Below are 12626 nucleotides of genomic sequence, written 5' to 3'. Positions count from 1 at the left end.
GCGTTAGAGTAACCAGCCATAGCGAAAGAAAACTTGTGCACTGAGAACAACTGTCAAATACGTACTGTTTATTTCACTAAACATCAACCAACTATTATAAGAAAATACACAACGTTTTTGCAAAATAAAAAAAGGGGCTAAAAAACATAAAACATTCCATATCTCCGCAACCGTTACTTTGCGGACCCATGTTTATTGAGACTTTTCTGCTTATTTTGGTTCATACTATTACCTCCTTAAATATTTTACACTATTTTTTTAACACCCTGTATTTGTATATTTGGTGATCGACAGAATTAATTTATTTTCATTTCAGATTTTGACTTTTTATAGTCGAAATTAAATTAGCAAGAACAAGAAGATATGGAGGATTTGAACACCATAGTAACAACACTCGGAAGATGTAAAACCTACTGTGATAACGATTCGAACTGAAAGAACAAAGACGTAATGAGTATGATGAAGTAATGTTTTAACGGCTTTTTTACGCGTTTTAAAAACCCTTAAAATGATAATTTGGGCAAAGATAAAGGCGAATTTATCGAGCAGGAGCTAATATACGGCCGCTGAGATCTAAAAATCTCCCGATGACGGTGACATTAACCGTGAGTGTCATTAAAAGCGCGATAAGCCGCGGTGCCATTATTCCGCGACTCTATTGCGGCATTTGAATACGGCGCATGCAATCGGCATCGCCCCGTAGTGTTCCAGCAATTACGCCCTCCTAGTTATTGTCCGGGAGGCGCCGTAAAATCGCGACGCCGAAATGGTAATTCCTATGAAATTTTTTAATTAAAACTTTCGGTTAGTTGGCGAGAATTCCGCGCTTGGTCCATTAATTCCCTTAATTTTGCAATATACGGGTGAGGAGTCGGGCTTTTTTCTTACTGCCAGACCATTTAAGCCCGCCTGAATTATGCTGAATGTGCAATAACGATGGGAAGATATAGTTCGCGGTGTTTTTATCTTAATGTTTACGACGGCATTACCGCACAAAAGCGTGGAATTGTGGACGTTTTTATTGCGAGCAATGCGAATTTTGTCAGTACTTTCAGTCGTTGTCGCAACTCTGCTGCCTTGGAGGTGGAGGCAATAATGTAAACTCGAGAAATTGTAGATTAATTTCAGACGTCGTGATGGTGTTCGACATTAACATTAAGGAATTGTACAACACCAAAGACTTTCACGCTAAACTTCCAACGAGACACATTTATCTGATCAGTCTCCAAATCTGTAACTGGAAACAGGTATGGAGGAATGTTTGGCATGAAGTTGGGTGAAATTTCAATTTGTGTCTGTTTTGTTGTTGTTTGACAAAAAAGTTTTCAATTATAGCAATTTTTAGAATTATTACGTAAAGTAAATTATTCATTGTTACAAACATAAACAGTTTTATCTTTTCCAACTCCAATCTTATATTTATAATTTAAAGATGCTCAGAATATTGTTTGCAAGTTACAGAAGTCAGTCTAAAAAACAAATACACATTGATTACAAAAAATTTATTGCTGATACAGAAAATAATATTATTAGTAACTCAAAAAGATTTTGGTCATATGTTTCGCATATCAGAAGTACAAATTTAAGCCACTGCTTAACTACTACAGTGCTGTGAGCAGGAGCCCCGTCATGCATGTACAGTTGACGCCACCCAAATGTGAACGCATTTTGATAGTTATGGAAATTTAATCTGGATTTTATCGTAGTAAATCAGACTTTTTTTAGTGGCGTAACACAGAGAAGGTATTCTTATGGATAAATTCGACCAAGGCATTGTCTTCCGCGTNGCTGAAAAAACAACGTTAGTAGGTATACTTTTAGTTCAAAAAGCCTCGCCTTAATATACTGTGTTACATTAAGTAAGTTATAAATATTATACTATAATTTATTATGAAACGTTATATATTTGATTTACGCAAATACTTATATAATTTATTCCATTGACATGCTTTTCTGGTGGATATTTAGATGCCGGTAAAATATTTGAAAGATAAAAGTGTACATGTTTTATATACCTATGTTTTATTTATATGTGCGTTATGTATGTAGGAGGTCACTGTTGTTAGTGAGTCCTATATCTTGTTAACTAGGATATTTATCAGCAACATTTTAGAATATAACTTTTTTAGATTAATTTAGTTTATAGATACAACGGATTGATTTTTCAAAACATTAAGTATAATTACAGTGTGCGATATAGTGACGTGTAGTCAGGTTAGGCTAAAATAGCTTAATAAAATTTGTGTTTGGGGGAACTTTTTGGGGCAAAGATTTATTTAGTTAGATTTTTAATTATCCCACAATATTAAATAAACATAAAAACAACTTTAAATTATGCCACAAATAAAAAACTTCAGACAATATTGTGTTCATTTTATATAAAGAAAAATGGGATTGACGGTAACACCTTTATCAATACACTATGTATATTAAGCTAAGAGGTTTTTTCCCTATGAATTATGGAAATATCGCCTTTTGTTTCCAAGATACAGGATGTATTGAATTTGGTAGATATGTGTTCTGTGAGATTTTTCACAGCTTGGTTGCGATTAGTTTTTAAGAAATACAAAGATTTGTTGTGCTGCAAATCACAAATATTTTAGGTTGCAACTTTTTTGAAATTAGAATTTTGGGGATAATACTACTAGACATCCATCAATTGTTGCACTTGTTTTCGAAAATGTAGCTGTTTGGTAAATTTTGAAAATAATACGTTATCTATATAGAATTAATACCTAAGTATCAGAAAATCTTCCAATGAACCGCAATATCCTAAACAAGTTCTAACTTAATATGATTTTGAGGTACCTACAAAACCATGTATAGTTTATTTCAAAATTAATTTGACTAATCTATTTAATAAATTTAATACCTATGTCGTCTCCTTTTGGAAATATTAGAAAAATTCATTTAAAAAAATCAATTTTAACTTCTCATATCTTCAAAACAAAAGATGATAGAGTTATAATTTATAGGAAAAAAATATTTTGTGATATTCTTTCACCTTTCAGTAACACAAATTAAATATTATAAATATTAATTAAAATATGTATTACTGTTTCGTATATTATGGACAGAGTGTATCAAACAAACAATAAAATTTCGAAAGTTGCTTGCTGAAAATTGTCGAAAAAGGGTGTCAAAATTTTGAGAGGTAAATAATAAGTCATAGAAACTATATAAAAGAATAATAGTCATTTGATTCTAGTCGCCAATTTTTGTTATATCTACTGTGTTGAGAAATCCTGGGAATATTAAGAAAAAATTCGTATTAAATTACGACTCAAGTTTTAAGTATGAATGAAGCCAAAGTGAAATGGATTGTTTAAGTGATGAAGAATATTTGCCTCTTGAAGCCCACAGAGCCACAAAAAATGCAACTTATTCTTCAAAAATCTGTAAGACAATATGAAACAACATAATATACCAGGTGTCCTGAAATTAATACAACAAAATTTGGTCACAGATTCTTAGACAAATAGTTTCTAAGTTACAACTCCCTGACATCCGCCCCTAAGAATAGTCTTTTTTTATATCTCAGAACCTTGTTGTACGAGAATCACTAAATTTGGTATACAGGCATTTTATGACATGTGGAAAATGACATTGCTACGCTTTTTGACGGGGAAGGGAAGAGATAAAAAGTTCCTTTATAAACTCAATGACTTTCTAGCGATCTAATAATTTTTAAGAAATTCAAACATGCAACCAAATTTTTTTGGCTCCACAGACAAGGGGGCCCACGAAAAAGTGTATTAAGGGGGTTCCTCGCCAAAAGGCGTAGCACTATCAGATAAAACCCCTGTTCACCAAATTTAGTGATTCTCGTACGAATCCTGAGATATAAAAAAAGAGGGGCGGATTTCGGAGGGCTGTAACTCCGAAAGAGGGGGCTACTTGGCAAAAATAAAAAATACAGGTCCACTAAAGTGTTAACAATATGTGACCAAATTTTGTTGCATTAATTTCGGGACACCCGGTATAATAATCTCAAAAAGTGGTGTACTGAAGAAAAAACTGTTTCATGTCTTTTACTAAAAATTCTAGAACAAATTAGTTTTTTTTGGTTATAAATACAGTTTTAAGTTTTATCCAATAGAAGATTTAAGGCAGTTGGTATTAGTACCAAATAATTCAAAACTTAAATATACCGTCTGCCATTTTAACTCTTGCAGAATGATCGATTACTAAATGATTTTAAAGACCGCGGTTCATTTCAAATCGCAACATTTTGACGTTTGACGGGCCTTTAAGATGACGCTTAACGATAAAGGTTTTAAAAATCTGTCTCCAACAAAGTATCCCTTCGCCACTTCACGAGTCACTAGTTCGGTCCCAGATAATAACCACTTCCTAGAGAAACACAAGCGACAAACACCATTACAAGACCATAGTATTTAAAACGCGCTCTGCGACAAGCCAGATAACGGTACCGACTCATTGTTCTGCGTCCCTCCTGAAATCTGAAACCGCTTTGTTTTACACGTGCCGTCGTCTGTCAAATCGCAACCAGTGACGGCTAATCCGACTTTAAGCTCTTAAATGTCGCTTAAATTTAACGATGTAAATCGGTGGGGTGTCCTCGTTGTGGGGTGGTCGTTATCTTGTCGACATGACGCTGGCTGTTAATAGAACTTCGCCCGGATTCGCTAACACGAATGAGTTTCTGCTAGAGTGACCGCGTGGACTGGCCACATCGAGTGCAAATTCGAATTCAGATTTAAAAAATTAAAAAGGGTGAAGCAAAAAGATGGGCTGGCCGAATTAGCTACTAAAGTACAGGTTATCCAAAAAAACTTTGGGGGATATCACCAAAAAAGTTATAATAAAATATTTACAGATTTCGTGACAAAAGAGTTTGAAGTTGTTATATACAGGGTGGGCCACCAGTAACGCCTCGGTGGCTAGGGACCAAACGGCAAATGTTATAGAAACCTGTTTAGGTGGGCATGTGTAGGTTGAATACGGGTACAGTTTAAAACTATTTTGAAATATACAGGGATCAAAGTTATGAATTTTTAATGGAATACCCTGTATTTTACTGCATTTTTGAAAGCACCGTAAAAAATAGGTGAACTTTGTTAAAGGTTCTGCATGCCTAGGACTTACAGTTTGTGAGAAATTTCAATTTAAGTGAAAATGCAGGCTTAACGTAGAAATTTAATATTAGCAATAAAAAACTAATTTTAAGGAAGCAGTTTTAGAAAGTGTATTTTAGATCCTTGAAGTTATAAATTATTATATTTGCCGTCACTTAGGGTGCTACAGGGTGTTCAAAATACTGCTGGATGCTTTTCTCTACTTTAAAAAGCAGTNTATTATTTATAAATAAATAAATAAATAAATAAATAAATAAATAAATAAATAAATAAATAAATAAATATTCCTAACAGCAACTATACATTCAGAATATTCTAATATCGGATAATATAGTAATATTTCTTGTAGTTTGTATGTATTTATAATACCTTAATGTTTTAATTATTTTTAAAAGAACGGTACGAAGACTAAAATTAATTTTCTGCAGAGATTAATGCAATGTTATGGCTGAAAAAAAAGACGCTGTAACTTGAAAAAGAAACATCTTTTTTCCAGTGAAATATTTTTAGAAATACACAATTTGAAAGCAAATCTGAAAACGATTAGGTAACAAAAATTATAATGTAATCCACCAGCTGCAAATAAAATAAAGTATTTTTGGGACAAGCTATAAAATTGTCTACATTAAATAAATGTGTGCTTATGTACAAAAAAGTTGTCGTTATTTACAAAAAACTACTTTCATAAAACTGGTAAACGCACTGAAAAAAAATTTCACTCATATTTCACTCATATTTCACTCAATTTTACTCAATAATGTATCAATTTGTGTTCACACCCGATTGAGAGAAATTTTCACTCTAATAGTATGAGTGTCTGAGTGAAATTATTGCATCAGAAATGAGTGAGTTTTACTCAAATCCGAGTTACTGCTATCAATTGAGTGACTTTTGACTCCATTCTGAGTATATAAAACCAATTTAGAGTTGACTTTCTCTAATGTGATTTAAATTTAAATAATTTCATAACACCCACTAATCCAGAGTTTGTAATATCATTTTGTCTCCAAATTTGATAAAAATGAAGGAAATCTAACTCTGTTTACTTCACAAAAATTGAATTTAAATGAATAAAAAACTAGATTTATTTATTACTTCTAAAATGGATAAGAATGAAAAAGAAAATATTTTTAAAGCGTTAAAAATCTTCTAATCATCAGTAGATACATGATATAGGTAGGTAGATATTTGTTATGACATGAACATTTTGTTCAAAACATTCCAATATTTTTTGGTGACATACCTACAAATGTGGTATTTCATCCGTTAAACGGTATTTCAAGGATAATTTACTTTCTTGGAAACACCCTAAATTCGACAAACACGATCTTTTTGTCAAGAAAATTGGTTTTGCGCTGCTAATACCTTAAGCCGTTTGCTCAACCAAAAGAAACACATTGTATGTTTACGTTTTAAATTGTAATCCTCTAAGGCGATTATCCTAACGTCAGTCACGATGTTAGGAGTTAATTTTGTGTTTTGGGTGTCAGTTTGAGATGGAGACGAGAACTATTTGTAGTTTGCATTTACGTGGTTGTAAATTTTCTGTAGATTAAGCCGCTTTTTTCATGCAAATTTTGTTTTTCAGAGATTTAAAATTAAAATTTATAAGCGCCGAGAATACAAACTTTTTATAAAATTTATAATCTACAGTACTTAATGCTTACAAATCGATCAACTGTTTTATAGAAAAAAAATTACGTAATCCAAAAAGCGGATCATAGAAACAAAAATTAGTTAGAATCTCAAAATTCAACACAAATGTTGCCTATGTACAAAGTTTATTTTATATTATTTATTTCAAACAATTTTAAACAAATATTTTACTTTTAAGATCGTAACTATAGATACCATATTAAATAATAATAGGTACTACTTTTTCAATAAGCCCTTGTTTAAATGTTATTAAAGTATGACTATTGACTTACTATAAACTTTTGCACATATTTTCTCTTAATTGATTAATTATTTAGTACTGTTTTGTTTTTTTTGTGTCACTCTTTTTCAAAACTTTCCTGTAAGATCATTGTAATTGTTGCCAAATAATCTTTGGATTTCGGAAATGGTGTGTTAAAGTGTAATAATTTAAAATGTAAATATATACCAGAGTTAAAATCCGACAGACGATCATCAGCTTAGCCAGGCAAAACCAATTTTCTTAACAAAACACTTTCGTATTAATCGTTCTCAGAAAGTGACACGTACTACAAATTCTCCTTTAATTTCAGGTAAGAACGAAAGTTAACTTTTGACGATAATCCGCACAAGATGTTTTGAAAATAAACATTTGGGCGTGTCACACGCGCCAAAAAGATGACTGGTATCGATTATGGCTTTGGCAGGTGTTGAAAATCGCTATGGAAATGTGTCTTCTTATCAGTTGGAGGGATTAGCGAGAAAAGGAATAACCAAAACGGAGAATCAGATAAAACAGGTTAATTTAAAATTTGCATCTCTAGTTATAGGCTGTTGATTATAGGATTTTAAAAGGAACTAAGACGTTCAAGATATTTTATTACATGAATCGTTCAAATAGTCATTTTAGATGGAAAAACCGCGGAGTGCTATTAAATTAGAGGGAGGAAATTGGAGATAGGGGTGAAAATGCACCCCTTTCAGTTTTTTAATTGTAGCTTGAAAACGAAGCAAAATTTCGCTATAGTTCATAGGAAAAAATATTTAGAGAATTGAATTTCCCATCGAAATGGCTTATTTAAAAAATTTAAAAGGAAAATTTTATGCAAAAAATCGTTAATAAACCATTATAAAAAAAGTAAAAAATAAGATTTTTTGTTTTTTTTTTTACTTTTTTGACTAATTTATGTTAAAAACGAAGAACATCTAAAAAATTAAGTTTGACCGCTTATAACTCAGTCAATATTAGTCCAAAAACTTTTGAGAACGCATCATTTGAAGGGAATCTCATCAAGTTTTTTTGTACAGCTATTTTCTTTGTCTACAAAAAAAAATTGTCATAAAAAATAAAATGATTTGCAATTTTTCATTTTGGATTGTTTTATACAAATCACTCTGAAATATACAGAAAACAGTTTTTTTTTTAATATTGAAGTTATCACCTTGAAACAGAGATTGTCCCTTAAACGTAGATAACTTGTAATTATTAAAGTTGTTCATGATTTCTTAATGCAACATAAGTTTGGTGTTATTTCGTATTCATTTGGATAATATTTAAATTTAGAATCTATTTCTAAATCTTAATGAAATTATGTTTTGCATATTAAATTTCTTAAAGATAAGAAAGCGGTATTTGTGATGTCCTAAATTAGTTTAAATGCTTTGGATTTGATAAAAAAGTATCATTAGTAAATAAAATAACAACAGGAAAATTCTCATATATAATTTATAACAAATTGAACTCTTAATTAAGTAATTTTTTTTTTTTTTTTTCATTCATTGGTGATCTTCGACTTTTACTTAGCAAAAAAATTATACGGGATGTTTCGTTACAAATTCGATTTCAACCGCAATATCATCATGACAAGGTCAAAAACAATTATTGGCATATACATTTTGAATTGTCTATGGGACACTGTTCCAAAAAAATATAAATTTCTGCTTGCTATGCTAAGATATTGAAAGAAATCTTTTTTCTTTGAAACTGAATTAACTGTCAAATCTGTGGTTCCAGTGTATTATGTGTAGGAATCACTTTCTAAAATATTTTTAGTTAGGTACAGTGTGATTCTTTTATCAGGAAAAATTTAATTTTCTGATAAACTTGCTGAAGATAATTCAATTCTAAAAATAATTTATATTTCGCAACTAAGTTTCGAACGATTTAGTAATGATATGACATAAAATATATGGTATGAAAGTTATATTTTACCAGTACTATGCATATCTTTATGTACAGCGATTTATATAAACACTTGTGGAGAGAACCAGTTGAGCTATCGGTGGAGTCAGCAGTCCTAAAAATGTTCCTTATTATTATGGTAAGTAGGTAAGGTATTAAAATTACCTTATTTGCAATTTGATCCTTCTATATCACTGAATGGTTAAATAGATCCTAAAATTATTATGTCAAAAAGAACTAAACAGTCACATTTTGAATACTTGAAATCTATTGTGAAACATTTTTAACGTTTTTAATTTTACGGAGAATGAATTATTTCAAATTTGCTTAATCTTCTTCAGGATTCTTTAGAAGTACTGCAGGAACTACTTCGAAATAATTGACACTTATTTCTATATTATTAGATTTAACTTAAAAAATCTGTCTTTGGAATCTAAATATTTTCTGCTTTAAATTATTTGAAATAAAACTTGAACCCAGTGGTATCAAGTCGACCTTAACTAACAGCCACACTAACTACCTCCTAAAAGTCTGTAATTATTCATCTCACAATGCCATTCCGTTCTCACTTTCTCATCGAACACTGCTAGTGTTCCTCGCGTTTCATTGGTTGCCAGTCCGATAAATGGCGCATGGGCTAATTTGATATTAAACGCTTCCAAATTGCAACAGCAAAAGAAAACTGGTGCCCGGAAAGGACCAACGCTTGAACCCTGAGGGAACCCGCGGCAATCAAATCTTGGTACAGAGTTGGCGTTGTTCGCGAGCAGTAACCATGACGACCCGTTAACAATCGGAATCACAGCCATCTGCCCGGTCTCATTGAGAACATCTCCCCTTCGTAATGACTGGTAAACGTTTGCTAAATATACTGCAGTTCTAGTATATTATTTCATGGCGTGGAGCATTAATTTATACACGTCAGGAGAGCAACTGCCGGTCTCATTGTTACGATGTGATTAACTCGAGTGGTCGTGGCTGCCAAAGGGACCTTCGGGGTGTCGTTTGTAATTTTTAATATGCTTAATTGTCGAGTTTGTCCCATTTGAATTTTTGTGGAAGTCGTTTTGTTATTATTTATGGGGCATTTGTTGAGGGACAGGTAAGGGTTGTGCCTGGTTCTAGTTAGCCCTGAATGGTACAATTAAGGGTATCAAAGTGCAACAAATAGCTTCGCGATGAAATATGGGGCGGTTAAGAGAAGAATTTCATGTTTGAACGTAATATAACAGCTTCTTACGTGATGTTAGGAAATGTTTCACACATTTTTTAAAAATCTTCGTCGTGTATTTATCGGTAACAATTAAGAACGTCCTTATCACTTAAAAGGGTATGAGAACCTTAAAAATCAAATTTAAAAAGTAAAAGTTGAATACCCAAAAATTATCCAAATTTAATAACACACTGTAGAAAAATTTCACTCAAATTTCACTCAATTTTACTCAATTTCTGTCCACACCCATTTGAGTGAAATTTTCACTCTATTAGAATAGAGTACAACTAAGTGAAACTATTGCATCAGAAATTAGTGAGTTACTGCTAACTATCAATTGAGCTTTAGACTTTTGACTCTATTCTGAGTATATAAAACCAATTTAGAGTTGACTTTTTCTCTAATATGATTTAAATTCATTCTTTCTTTACTCAGACTTCGTTTTTAATTAACTAAATATTAAGCACAAAAATAAATTATTCATAAATGATTAATTAGGATATACAGTGTTGAAATTAATTCACTTCGCGGGGCCTCCCCCTGTCCTGGCTGAGACTCGCCAGCTGAGATCCGCCGTCGCCGGCCAAGGCCTGTTCTCTTTGCAATCACGCTTTTCTGTAGCATCTAACTGTGGTCGAGATAACAAAAGCAATATGTAAGTGGTGCTAACTTCATGGCGCCATTCAAATTACTCGAAATTAATATACATTTAAACTCAGTAATGAGGACATTTACTCTGAGGAGTACCTACAATTGAGTGAAAGAGAGTATAATCACAAATGAGTAAAATGATCAAAATGCCCAATATTGAGTGAAAATGTACTCAATAATTTCACTCAATGGATTAACTCCGAACCTTTATTGCTTTCACTCATACCGATTTTTTTTACAGCTCAAGAATAGAGAAATCTCTCAATTTCAGGAGTTAATGATACTAGAAAAATAAATTACACAATCTTGTAACGTTCTTTTTAAGAGATCCAGTCAAATCCCTCTCAGATTTGGCATTTTCTGAAGACTCTGTATGAGGTCTAATTAATTTTATCATCCTGTATATCAAAATTAATAATTAATTTATGAGTGAATTTTATTTTCACTCAGTATTAAGTCAACATTACTCAATAATAGTATATTTAAATCTTATTGGAGAAAAGGTCAACTCTTAATTGTTCGTCTAAGTACTTAGTAAAAAGTTACTCACTCGGTAGTTGGTAGAATCTGAGTAAAATTACTCACTTCTGCCGCAATACTACTCATAAAATTTCAGTTGCATTCATACGAATAGAATAAAAATCTCATTCAATCGGATATGGACAGAAATTGATTCATTATTTAGTGCAGTTTAAGTGAAATTTTACTCCATTTTTTTTAGTGTGGAAAAATAATTTTCAATTTATAATTTATTTAAAAGTTAATCCTTTTATTAAAGGGTTGGCCTTTGTCATTTGCTAATCGCCTTACAGGATTACAATTTCAAACGTAAACATACAAAGGAAGTCCTTTCATGAAAGCGAATGGCATCTAAGGATTATCAAAGAAAAACTAATAATCTGGTGGCATTTATTATGCTTTCACAGATTTTAGTAATTGAAGGTTCTTTGGTGTTATCTTTGATTTATACTTATCTACAGGGTGTTTTCGAAGAAGGTGCCTTTAATTCAAAGGCTAATAAAATAGGAAATATGAATTTGTTTTGTTTCTACGGACAATAGGCCAAGTAGATTTTTTTTCAAATGCAGGATGCCAAAAATGATTTTTTTAAATTATGTATCGGCCATATCATTTTCAAAGAGCAATGCATTGCATTTTAATTTAAAGAATTTGAGGGTACTAAATGACCAAGAAATACACATTTAAAAAAAATCAAGTCATACTAAACATCTAAAATTGTCTAAAACTATGTACTTATGAGGAAAGATTTATTATTTTTTAATCACATGACATATTTACGTTACAAAAATACTTTTAATATTTCTTAATCATTTGGGAAATGCATACAACAATCCAAAAATACCAAAGGATGTTGAATTATTAATTTTTGGCAGATGTCTCGTGTACATAAATTTTACACCAATATGAAATTATGGGGCTGAAAAAACAACGTTAGTAGGTATACTTTTAGTTCAAAAAGCCTCGCCTTAATATACTGTGTTACATTAAGTAAGTTATAAATATTATACTATAATTTATTATGAAACGTTATATATTTGATTTACGCAAATACTTATATAATTTATTCCATTGACATGCTTTTCTGGTGGATATTTAGATGCCGGTAAAATATTTGAAAGATAAAAGTGTACATGTTTTATATACCTATGTTTTATTTATATGTGCGTTATGTATGTAGGAGGTCACTGTTGTTAGTGAGTCCTATATCTTGTTAACTAGGATATTTATCAGCAACATTTTAGAATATAACTTTTTTAGATTAATTTAGTTTATAGATACAACGGATTGATTTTTCAAAACATTAAGTATAATTACAGTGTGCGAT

This window comes from Anoplophora glabripennis, unplaced genomic scaffold (assembly GCF_000390285.2).
Source record: "Anoplophora glabripennis isolate ALB-LARVAE unplaced genomic scaffold, Agla_2.0 scaffold401, whole genome shotgun sequence".
NCBI classification, from domain to species: domain Eukaryota; kingdom Metazoa; phylum Arthropoda; class Insecta; order Coleoptera; family Cerambycidae; genus Anoplophora; species Anoplophora glabripennis.
This window is presented reverse-complemented; position numbering follows the sequence as displayed.